A 10,800-nucleotide genomic window follows, 5' to 3' on the forward strand; every position below is an offset into this window, starting at 1 on the left:
CAACCCTAAGTCTGAGAATATCCCCAAAGAATTGAAAACTGGGATTCAGATATTGGTACCCCCATGTTTATAGCAGCATTATTCACAAAAGCCAGGTGTCCATGGAGGGTTGAATGGATAAGCAAGGTTTGGTCCATCCAAACCACAGAACATGATCCAGGCTTAAAAACAAAGGGGGTTGCGACACCTGTGATAACATGGATGAACCGTGAGGACATTGTGTGCAGTGAAATGGGCCAGTGACAGCAGGACAAATCTGAGTCCCTAGAGCCGTCAAATCCACAGGGACAGGAGGTAGGGGCAGGGGAGGAGTGGGGACGAAAAGAGTTCTGGAGATTGGTTACACAATAATATGAACATACTTACCACTACGGAACTGTACACTTAAAAATGGCTACATTGGTGAATTTTACATTATGTGCATTTTACCACAATTAAAAATTTTAAAAGAAAACAGTAATTAGTACATTCTTAACAAAATAAACTTACACATTTAAAATTTAAAAAAAGAAATACACAAGAAAAAAATAACATCAACAAACTTAAAGGAGCACTGCCCACCATGGACTGCAGTTCGGGAAAGCTGACCACTCATCCTCTGCTCGACCCGGGGCTGTGCCTGGAAGCATTGAACCCTGGCCCAGGCAGCTAAGCTCTGGCTCACAGGGGAGGGGCACCAGGCCAAGGAGAAGGGGGTTGGCACTTAAGAGGCAGGCAGTCTGCGGGCAGCCAGCCTGGCCACAGGGGTGGGATGAGGTTGTCACTGGGACATTACCGCACTGCCCACCAGTCAGTCCTCCAAAGGCTTCCACACCTCCTCCCGCTGTTCTTTTGAGGAACCCTCTCAGAAGTGGGGAGTGTGGGGGCTGGTGACTTGGCCAAGGCCACACAGGCAGGAAGGAGTGTGTGGGCTCTGCTTCCAGCTGTGCTGCCCAGTGGATGTGACCGTGTTGGGGAGGACAAGGACGCCCCCCAGCGTGGGCTCTGGCACTGTCTATTTGAGCCTCGCGGCGCAGTGGCTCACAGGTATGCCAAGAACAAAACAAAGGTGGGTCCTCCCCGAGGAGGGGCAATGCTAGGGCTCACGTTTTGCTCTGTTGGCAGTTGAAAGATCAGAGAATAACCCACAACCTGGTCCTAACCAGCCCCCATGTGCCGACTGCTACTCTGCCCATCAGTGCCAAGGCACAGACCCCACATCTGCCTCTGGACAGTCAGCTGGCTGTCCTGGAGTGGCTGTGGCAGCCAGCTCTGCTCACCAGTGGGGGGTGGGGAGGTGGGCAGACAGGCTGAGTGGGGCTCCTGGGAGCAGCGCTTTGTTTTTAATTAAAGCATGCCAAACCTGGGGTGTGGCCAGAGTGGGTTAGGGCCCCAGGGGCTCCCAGGCAGGCTGTAATTAAACCCTCTCCTGCCATCTCTAGAGGCTCCTGGCAAGGAGAGACCCACGCGGCAGTACAAGGCGGTGGCCTTCCTCCCACTGAGGGGAGCAGTGACATAAGGGAAAGGGAGGGGACAGCCCAGTATCACCCACTCCCACCTACAGTGTGGCTGAGCCCTTGGTCCTCGATGCCCAGAAGAGTGGCTGATCACTTCCGAGGAGGGAAGTGGGCATGCAAAGGGCCTGGGGCTCTGGTGGGAGGTTGGAATCATATAGAAGCCCCTGTGCCCCTATCCTCTGAAGTGAAAGGCTTTAGTGTTCCAGGCCCCCTCTAGGTCTCAGAAAGCCTGGCTCAAGAGTTGATTAGGAAACGTAAAGATGTAGAAACAAAGAATAGCTGTTTAGCCAGGAAACTGGTAACAATTTAGACTATGGAGCAGCCAAATGGCAGAGTCCCCAAACTCCCAGCTCCCTTAAAGATACAGATAAAGTCCTGACACATTCCTAAGTTGTTTTTACAGGAAATAGCCCACCAGATGAAAACTACTGACCGCGAGCACATAGACCCCAGACCAGTGATGCTTGAATGCTTGAAACCTCAATGTAATGCCACTCAAACCAAGAACTGTGCAGGAGCTGGGACACTATGCAGCCCCCCCGCCCCAATACTGCCTTTAAAGAGCCTGCCGTGGGGAGTTCCTGTCGTGGTGCATTGGAAATGAATCCGACTAGGAACGATGAGGTTGCAGGTTTGATTTGTGGTCTCTATCAGTGGGTTAAAGATCCAGCGTTGCCGTGAGCTGTGGTGAAGGTTTGCAGGCACGGCTTGGATCTGGCATTGCTGTGGGTGTGGTGTAGGCCAGCAGCTGTAGTTCTGATTAGACCCCCCAGCCTAGGAACCTCCATATGCCGCAGGTACAGCCCTAAAAAGCAAAAAAAAAAAAAAAAAAAAAAAAAAAAATTGCTGCCCTGAGAGCCATTGAGGAGTCCGGGTCTTTTGCATATGAGCTACTGGTTCTCCTTGTCTGGCTCCACAATGAACACTGCTTTCCTTCCCCACAACCTGGTGTCAGTAGATCTGGTTTGGCAACAAGGGTAGACCTTAGCCTTCAGAAGTGGAGGTTCCCCCACTCCCTGCCTTCACTTAGCCAGTGGCTTCCCAGAGGGAGGCCCTGCTAGGTTGGGGGAGGAGACCCCAACCTCTCAGACTTGGCCTGGGGTGTTCAGGATGGTGGTCAGTGTGGCGTAGGTCAGGCTCACAGGGTCAGAGTCCAAGCATGTGACAGAGAGTGAGTTTAGAGGTCACCCTTCCCCAGCACTTTGTTGCCCCCACCCCCACCCCTGAGGCAGGTGGGAAGAAAGGAACAGTGCATCTCCACAGCCCACCTGGCTGGGTACTTGGTGTGGGGGCAGGACTGGGGTCAGGAAAAGTGGGGAGCCACACACAGTACCTGTGCCTCCTCGTCCTGGACCACCCTATGCTGGGTGCTGGGTGCTGGGTGCTGGGTGCTGGGTGCTGGGTTTCGCCCTCCTGGATCCCGGCCCCATTCTTCCTGGGCCCTGGACCTCCCCATCCTGGGTCCTAGGTCCCCCTTCTTGGGCTCTCCCCCAAAACCCCGGTCTCTGGGCCTCCCCCTCCTGAGCCATGGCCCTCCCTCCCAGATCCTGGGCCTCCTCCTGGCCTCTGGGCCTCCCCTCCTGGTCTTTGGGCCTCCCCTCCTGGGACTCCCCCACCTGGGCCCTGGCCTCCCCAGCCCACAGAAGATCAAGAGGCCTCTGTGCACTTGGGGTGAAGAACTGCATGTCCCAGGCTCACAGGGCCACCCGCTGAACCCTGGCCTGTGTCCCAAGTGCCAAGCCAGTTGGGTGGCTCCCATGGTTCAAAGGAAGCCAGAAGTCAGGATGTTTATGCAAACTAGGCAAAAATCTAAGTATTAGCACCAAGTTAAGTGACAGACAAACTGTGGGAGGAAGGACATGGTGTCTGGCTCTGGCCAGCAGGAATCAGGAAGGATGACTGTCCAGGACAGGGAGGGCTCAGGGGGTGAACCAGGGATGGTGACCTCACAGGGGCAGGGCACTCCTAGCTCAGGGGGGCATCTGTGCAGGGAGGGGACAGGCCCAGGCAGCTGAGCTGCAGCCCTGGCACACAGCTCTACAGGTGGGGGCTAGCCAGCTCTGAGCTTGGTACCTGGGCCAACCCCTCTAGCGGGGAGGGCTGCCAAGGCCCATTTCACAGACTCCCTCAGTCTGAGGACAGGAAGCCTTGATCCCCCACTCCCCTCCCCCCAGGTGCCTGTTCTGACTATCCAGTGCCCATGTCACCAGTGGTCACATGCTGGGGCCATCTCCCTGCTCTGGCCCCGAGATGGTCAATTCCCACCAGCTTCCCCCACCCCACAGCCATTGAACCCAGACTCCCTCTGCAGGTCTACCCACAGTCCTGGGCTCTGCGGGACACCCCAGCAGCATTGCCCACATGACCTAAGGAGAGTCATGGATCCTTAGCCCTCAGCCTGGCACAGGGGGTGTTGGCAGGAGGGACTTTGAGGAGCTGGGTTTCAGATCAGAAGGCAGGCTGACCAAGGGCAGCTGCCTGTGGGCTGGTTGCTAAGGAAACCATCAGAGGAAACTTTCCAGGCCTATCGATGAGAAGAGAGGAAAGGACCTGGGAGAGCTTCCCTTGAGAACTGGGGAGGGGAGCACAGAGAAGCTGCTGCAGCATCGGGCAGGGTGGTTCAGGGGTAGCCTCTATGCCCGCCTCTTCCAAATGAAGCTGGAAGTGCCTGCATCTCTGTGAGCCTTGTGTCCTCTGGGACACTGAACCACACTGCCCTGTGCTACAGTGAGGATGGCCCGAGCCAGCAGACAGAACACGGTTAGAGCATCACCCTGGCGTGGGCCCTGGTCAAGGTTCTTGCTGAGCCAGGCTCAGAACCAAGTGAGTTCTGGGACTTCCATGGGTGCCCAGGTGATGGATGCATGGAATCAGTGCAAGTGTATGCGCAAGTACAGCAACATCTTGTGTGCGGGATCCACCCTGCTTTGCAGAAGGGAGCCAGGGGAGTGCCAGGAGAGAAGAGGGCGGATCCTGCAGAGGAGGTGCAGGGCATCTGCACTACTGAGCACAGAGCAGGCCTCCCAAGCAGGTGAGTACAGACAGCTGGGAGTGAGATCACACCTGGCTCGTATGCTGTCATCCATGTGTCTGAGGGTCCCAGGGCTCACGAGCTTCAAGCACAGCTCAGCATCCACGCCCTCTACCCATGTCAACCTCCCTCCCTTTGGGCCAGTCTGTCCTTCCTGCCAGCGTCTCCTCCTGGTCATCAGGGCCCCAACCTGCCCCAGGCCCAAGGTCTCCAACCACAAGGAAAGAGTCCTCTGAACACCTGACTGAGCACCCCTGAGCCAGTCGCTGGAGCAGGGGACTGGGTGTTCTGACTGGGTACCCGGCAGACAAGGATGACCGCTGATGCCCAGCCCTCCCCTAGGGCATCCTGACTGCAGGCACAGATGTTTTCATGTCCAAGATCCTTGGACCCCAGGGACCCCATCTTTGCCACTCCCCGCTCTGCCTAAGAAGACTCCTTCCCCTCCTCCGGCATCCTTTCTTCCTGCCTCAGTTCTCAGGCCTCTGTGGTTTTGCCTGATGGACATGGGTAGTAACTGCACCAGACATTTGTGGGGACCCTCAGCTCATGGGCCATGTGCTTTGGAGCAGCCTTGATCCCCAGCTCCCAGGGGTGATCCCATCCAGGTACCGCGTTTCTTTGACCAGGGCTGGCACTTGCTCAGGGGCACATGACCCTGTCAGAACAAAACAGGCGCAGTTTGGGAACATTGGAAGCAGCCATTGGAAAGATAAAGTGTCCTTTTCCTCTGTTTTTGCTAGAGTGGCTGGAGACTGCAGCCAGGGTTGTCCTGGCCTGGGGGAAGCTGTGTGGTGGACATCTGTGGACTCCTTTGCTTTTCAAAAGTGCTCCCAACTCCAGCTGGTGGGGCTGCAAGTCTCTACCTCCCTGTTTATCAGCCTGTGTGACCAAGCTGGCCACCAAGAGCATCCTAATCCCTGGGGGATGTTGACTAGTTTCTGAGTGGACATGTGAGCCACGAAGAGCAAGTCAAAGCCACATGAGGCACCTGATATGGCCCAGTATTAAACAGAGAGCTGAAAGAGGCCTGGGGGCCCATGGAAGCATTTGCTCCAGCTATCTGCAAAGGCTTTTTTGCTCTGGGACCCCATAAATTCTTCCTTTCCTTGGGCCACTTGGAGTTATTTTACTGTCCCTACTATCCCTGGAAACAAGAGTTCTGCCCCCCTCTCTCTGGGCCTCGGTTTTCCCATGTGTGAAATGAGAGGGGATAGAAAAGATCCTCTAAATTCCTCCTAGGGCCCATGATTGTAGGGTCAGGAGACCCAAGATCTGGGTGAATTTATCAGGACCTTTTCAGTTTTAGCTGGCTTAAGCAGAAAGGAGAAATGGACTGGTTCATGTAACTAAGAAGCCCAAGGGGAAGCCTCAGGGATGGCTAGATCTAGACGCTTACCCAGTGTCATTGGAAATCATCTCTGTCTCACCCTCCTCAAGATGAGACTCAGGGTTGGCATACGTTTAGGCCAGTGCCTGCCTAGCCTGGAAGTTCCAGGCTACTGTTTAATACTGGGCCATATCAGGTGCCTCATGTGGCTTTGACTGGCTCTTCGTGGCTCACATGTCCACTCAGAAACTAGTCAACATCCCCCAGGGATTAGGATGCTCTTGGTGGCCAGCTTGGTCACACAGGCTGATAAACAGGGAGGTAGAGACTTGCAGCCCCACCAGCTGGAGTTGGGAGCACTTTTGAAAAGCAAAGGAGTCCACAGATGTCCACCACACAGGCCCCCTTCTCCTAAGTGACCATGAGGTCAGGATGGTGTGAGGGCCATGTGACCCCAAGTGCCACCCAGCATGGGGTCCCTGGAGCATCCTGCACCCACCCATGGGCCTCTGGGTCTGCAGCGCAGGATCAAAGACACCCAGTGTGGTGCTTCCTGCTTCACCCAGAGCTCTGTCTCCTGGGGTCCCCCTAAAGAGATTACTGGCCTGTCTTTTAGTGAAACCCTGGGCCTCTGGGCTGGCTCCACTAATCCCGACAAAGGATAACAGGCCCCTAATTAATTCTCCGAATCTGATGGCAGTGCAAACGCCAGCCAGTCCACCCGTCTTAATGAGTTTAATCGACTGGACTTGATGATTTTATTCGAAACCTAGGGCTGCAAATTAAGCTCTTAAAAATGCGCTTGAACTTGATTGGCAGCGGTAATCCTAACAAAGTCTGTTTAATCCTGGGACTGCCTGGGCAGGGGCGGCTGTACAGGACCAGGGGCTCCACAGCGCCTGTAGTGTGTGTGCCGGCTCCCCCTTCCTCAGCTCTGGGCTGAGCTTCCTCTGCCTTCTGATTCTAGGTTCAGGAGCAGGGCCCAGGCATCAGGCCCTGCCCCACTCCTACTGCCTCAGGCAAACTCCTACACATGCTTCAAATCCCAGTCCCACTTCTCCCCTCACATTTGCGTCAGAACCATTGTGCTGGGTCTGATCCATGCCCTTCCTTTCTCAGAGCAACAGCCACACCCTGCTTGTTCTGGTTCCCCAGGCCCCAGCTGAGCACTGAGTGTCAATGGTCAGCTTCACACAGAAGGCCTGAGCACGCCTCTCCTGGTGTGGGAGGTGGACACCAGTTGGCTGCAGGGCTTCCCTTCCCTGTGTCCACACCCTGGGGTTTCCATTTCCCCACTGGAGAAACTGGCCTGGCTGTGACTCACTCTGACCAGTAGATTGGGGGAGGGGGCCAAGGACGACACGTGCCAGAACTGAGCCTGTGGTCTCTGCCAGGGCCCCCCCATCCCACAGCCCACACCAACCCAACTCACTTTAAAAACAGCAAACACTATTGCAGAAATCACTGTGTTCAGAGGTGTCCTAGCACCCCACAGCAGCACATAGGCACACCACCCTGGCCAGCAGGTGCTGCCTCTAGCATCCAGGGAGCACCCTACTCAGGCATGCTCTCACCAGGGCTGAGCTAGCCACAGCCGAGCCCTCACTGGAGCAGGATTGAGGGCACTCACCTCCCACATCCCCACACACACGCACAAACGCAGTGGGCTCTGTGTGCAGATTAAGCCTCCCTCTGCTCTGTGACCCTCCCTGCAGACCCAGAAGTGGAGGTACTTCAAGACTTGCACACACAGGTAAACAAGCTTGTCCCCCTCTGGTCAGAGGACAGCTCATCTTGCTGTTTGCTACAAAAGCTGCTCAAAGAGAACAAGGAAAACCAGCTTCTCTATGCTTTTCCAAATGCTTCCCCATCAGATTGGCAAATCTCCAAGTGTTTGCAATGCACTCTGTTGGTGAGAACTTGGGAAACACACACTGCTTCACGGAGCACCCACCCTTGAGCACCTCAAGGAAGCAGGGATCCCACCTCCAGATCTGACCTGCAGATGCACCTACCCCCTACAGGCATCTGGGCAAGGCTGTCCATGCATCACTCAAGGTAGCAAGGGATGGCAGCAGCCTGGGGTGTCATCCTGGTTCTTAAGTTCTATAAATGCATTATCTGTTGTTTTTTGATTTTCTGGGAGGAAGGGGGTTATGGCATACAGAAGTTCCCAGGCCAGAGACTGAATCCAAGCTGCTGCTGTGACCTACACGGAGCTGTGGCAATACGGGATCCTTAACCCATTGTGCTGGGCTGCGCATTGAACCCACACCTTCTCAGCAACCCGAGCCACTGTGATTGGATCCTTAACCACTGTGCCACAGTGGGAACTCCTGTCATCAGTTTTTTGTTGTTGCTGTATTTTTTTTTAGGGCTTCACCCACAGCATATGGAAGTTCCCAGGCTAAGGGTCGAATCAGAGCTACAGCTGCCAGCCTACACCTCAGCCACAGCAATGCCACATCTGCGACCTACACCACAGCTCAAGGTGATGCCTGATTCCCTACCCACTGAGTGAGGCCAGGGTCAAACCTGCATCCTCAGAGATACTAGTCAGATTTGTTTCTGCTGTACCACAATGATAACTCCATTATTTGTTTTTAAAGAACACAAAGATAAAAGCTGCAGAGGATGAGAGCAGATGCATGATGTCCGTAACGGGAGACACACCCTACCCACTTCTGAGCCTACACCTCCCACCCCTGCCGCAGAGCACACACACCAGGGGCATGCCTAGCTCTCCACCACCACCCTGCTACTCTCATCCAAGTCCCATGAAAACCCAGCGCAGCATCCAGTGCTGTGCAAGCAGCCTGAGGTCCCCCTGGGCTCCCCACTCTGCCCTCCTGCCTATGAGCCCAGGAAGCAAGCAGCTTAGAAGAAATTTTCAAACTCCATGCATCTTTTGGGAGGAGGAGCATGATGGGGGTTGTCAGGTGTGGAGTGGTCTCGCTAGACTCTCACTGTAAGGTCTGGGTCTGGGCCTGTAGGTGGGGTAAGAGTGGCATCAGTCAAGGAAGACCAGTCATCCCCCAGCCCCCACTCAGTCCACCAACCCCCACTCTGTTGGGGTCACAGGCAATTCCACTCCCCACTGCCCGGCACTGGTCAATGATGTGGGTAGTGGGCAGGCAGAGGGCCAAGCAGCGCCCAGCACTCTCCACTGTGGTTCCACCCAGAAGTGTCCCCCCACCGCAGGCCATAATGTTGCACCTTCTCACCTCCGGCCCAGCTCCACATGCCTGCAGGTGATGGCGATTCTGTTGTAGGCTTGTGGCTGAGAGCCTTTGCTGCCTGCATGGTCATCCTGTCCATCCATCTGTGAAGTGACCAGGACACCCCAGAGGCTCTAGTTCAGGGAGTTCTGCAGGGTCCACACTCAAAGGGAGGGGGACATGGGGATGATGAGATGGCCAGGGTGGTGGCAGGGCAGGTGAGCAGAGCTGGCCAGGGGCCCAGTCTGAGAGCGGCACCAAGACTGGAAAGACACCCGAGGGCCTGGCCAGCAGATGGGTACAGACTGGAGGGCTTTGTTTTGGGAAACCCTCCCTTTGGGTTGTGGGCTTTTGAAGGAAGAAATTGGGTTTTACTCACAACTTTTTAGCTCATTACCTTTGTGTCACTTTATTGATGTGCGTGGTTGGAATCAACCTTTTTTCAATTCTTACTTAATTTTCCATCTTTCATCTTTCTTTCCTGGTTTTATTTTCTTTGAAGATGGTAAGGTTGCTTTTGTATTATGGCAGGGGGGGTTGTTTAAAGTGTTGTCCTTTCAGTGAATTTTTATACGCATTTCCACTTATAACAACTCAGCCCTTAATTCTCCTGTTCAAGCTACAGTCTTATGTGCTTAAAATATCATTTCATGGATGTTAACTCCATCCTTGCTCTTGATCTTTGCTCCAGCATCTCGTTGGTTTCGTGACTTTCATCTCTTTATCCTAAATCTCATTTTCATATCTTTTATTTTATGATTTTTTACAAAGTTCTCACCTTTGTTAGATTTCTTTAAATCCCTTGCTTTAAAATTGTGTCACACATTATAACAACATCCATCCTTGTGGATATGCTGTTATGCTTAACTCCTTATTTTAACCTCCCTGGCCTCCCTCTGAGTCACCCTCATCTCCATCCCCCTTCCCTACCCTCGCTGTGCCACAGAGGAGGGGGAGGGGGCTGCGGGGAGCAGGGTTGGAGGCGGAGAAGCGCTGGAGGCAGGCCTCCCACCTCCACCAGCTGCACCTGCGGGATCTTCTCTGCAGTTCCAGGGCCTGCTTCCCCACTGGGGCCCCCACCCCGGGAAGAGCCCCCCATGGACACACTCCCCACCTAGGAGTGTGTCCTCCAGCCCCAGTCACCAGCCCATGGTTCAGACACAGCTATGGGGCAAAGAAGCAGCTGTACAGTCTTGACCCCTACAGAAAGGGGTCTGAGCCCACAGGGCCCTAGCCAGCCCTGCCCATGCCTGGACCCCCGGGTGCATCCCTCTTCAAAGAGTAAGATGTTTTCATGGCGCAATAACTTCAGGCTTTACTTTTTAAGTATTTGGGGCAATAAAGTAGAAAATGCCAACTCTAGCCACACGTATCCAGAGGGCCATGCAGCATCACACAGAGCAAGGCTGGCCCACCTGGGCGCAAGTGGGAACCGTCTCAGCCTCATTGCACACCCACCCCAGCTTCCTTGTGTCTGTACCCTTCCTCGAGGTCCATGTGGCCAATTCCAGCACCAAGGCTATTCTTAAAGCTGATTCCCCACCCGGGGGCCCAAGGCCTATGTGCTAGTTTCCTGCACTGCGTGACAAACCACCACGAGTTTCATGACTTAAGACAACCCTGTTCACGGTCTCAGTTCCTGTGGGTCAGGTGTGGCCTGCATGAGCCCGTCCTCCTCCAAGGCCTCTGGTTGTCGGCAGGACTCATCCTCTGCAGCTGCAGGAT

Source organism: Sus scrofa, chromosome 13 (assembly GCF_054392235.1).
Source record: "Sus scrofa isolate SSC_HxYL_T2T_F1_AM1 chromosome 13, Sscrofa_HxYL_maternal_Yorkshire_Landrace_v2.0, whole genome shotgun sequence".
Taxonomy (NCBI): Eukaryota; Metazoa; Chordata; class Mammalia; order Artiodactyla; family Suidae; genus Sus; species Sus scrofa.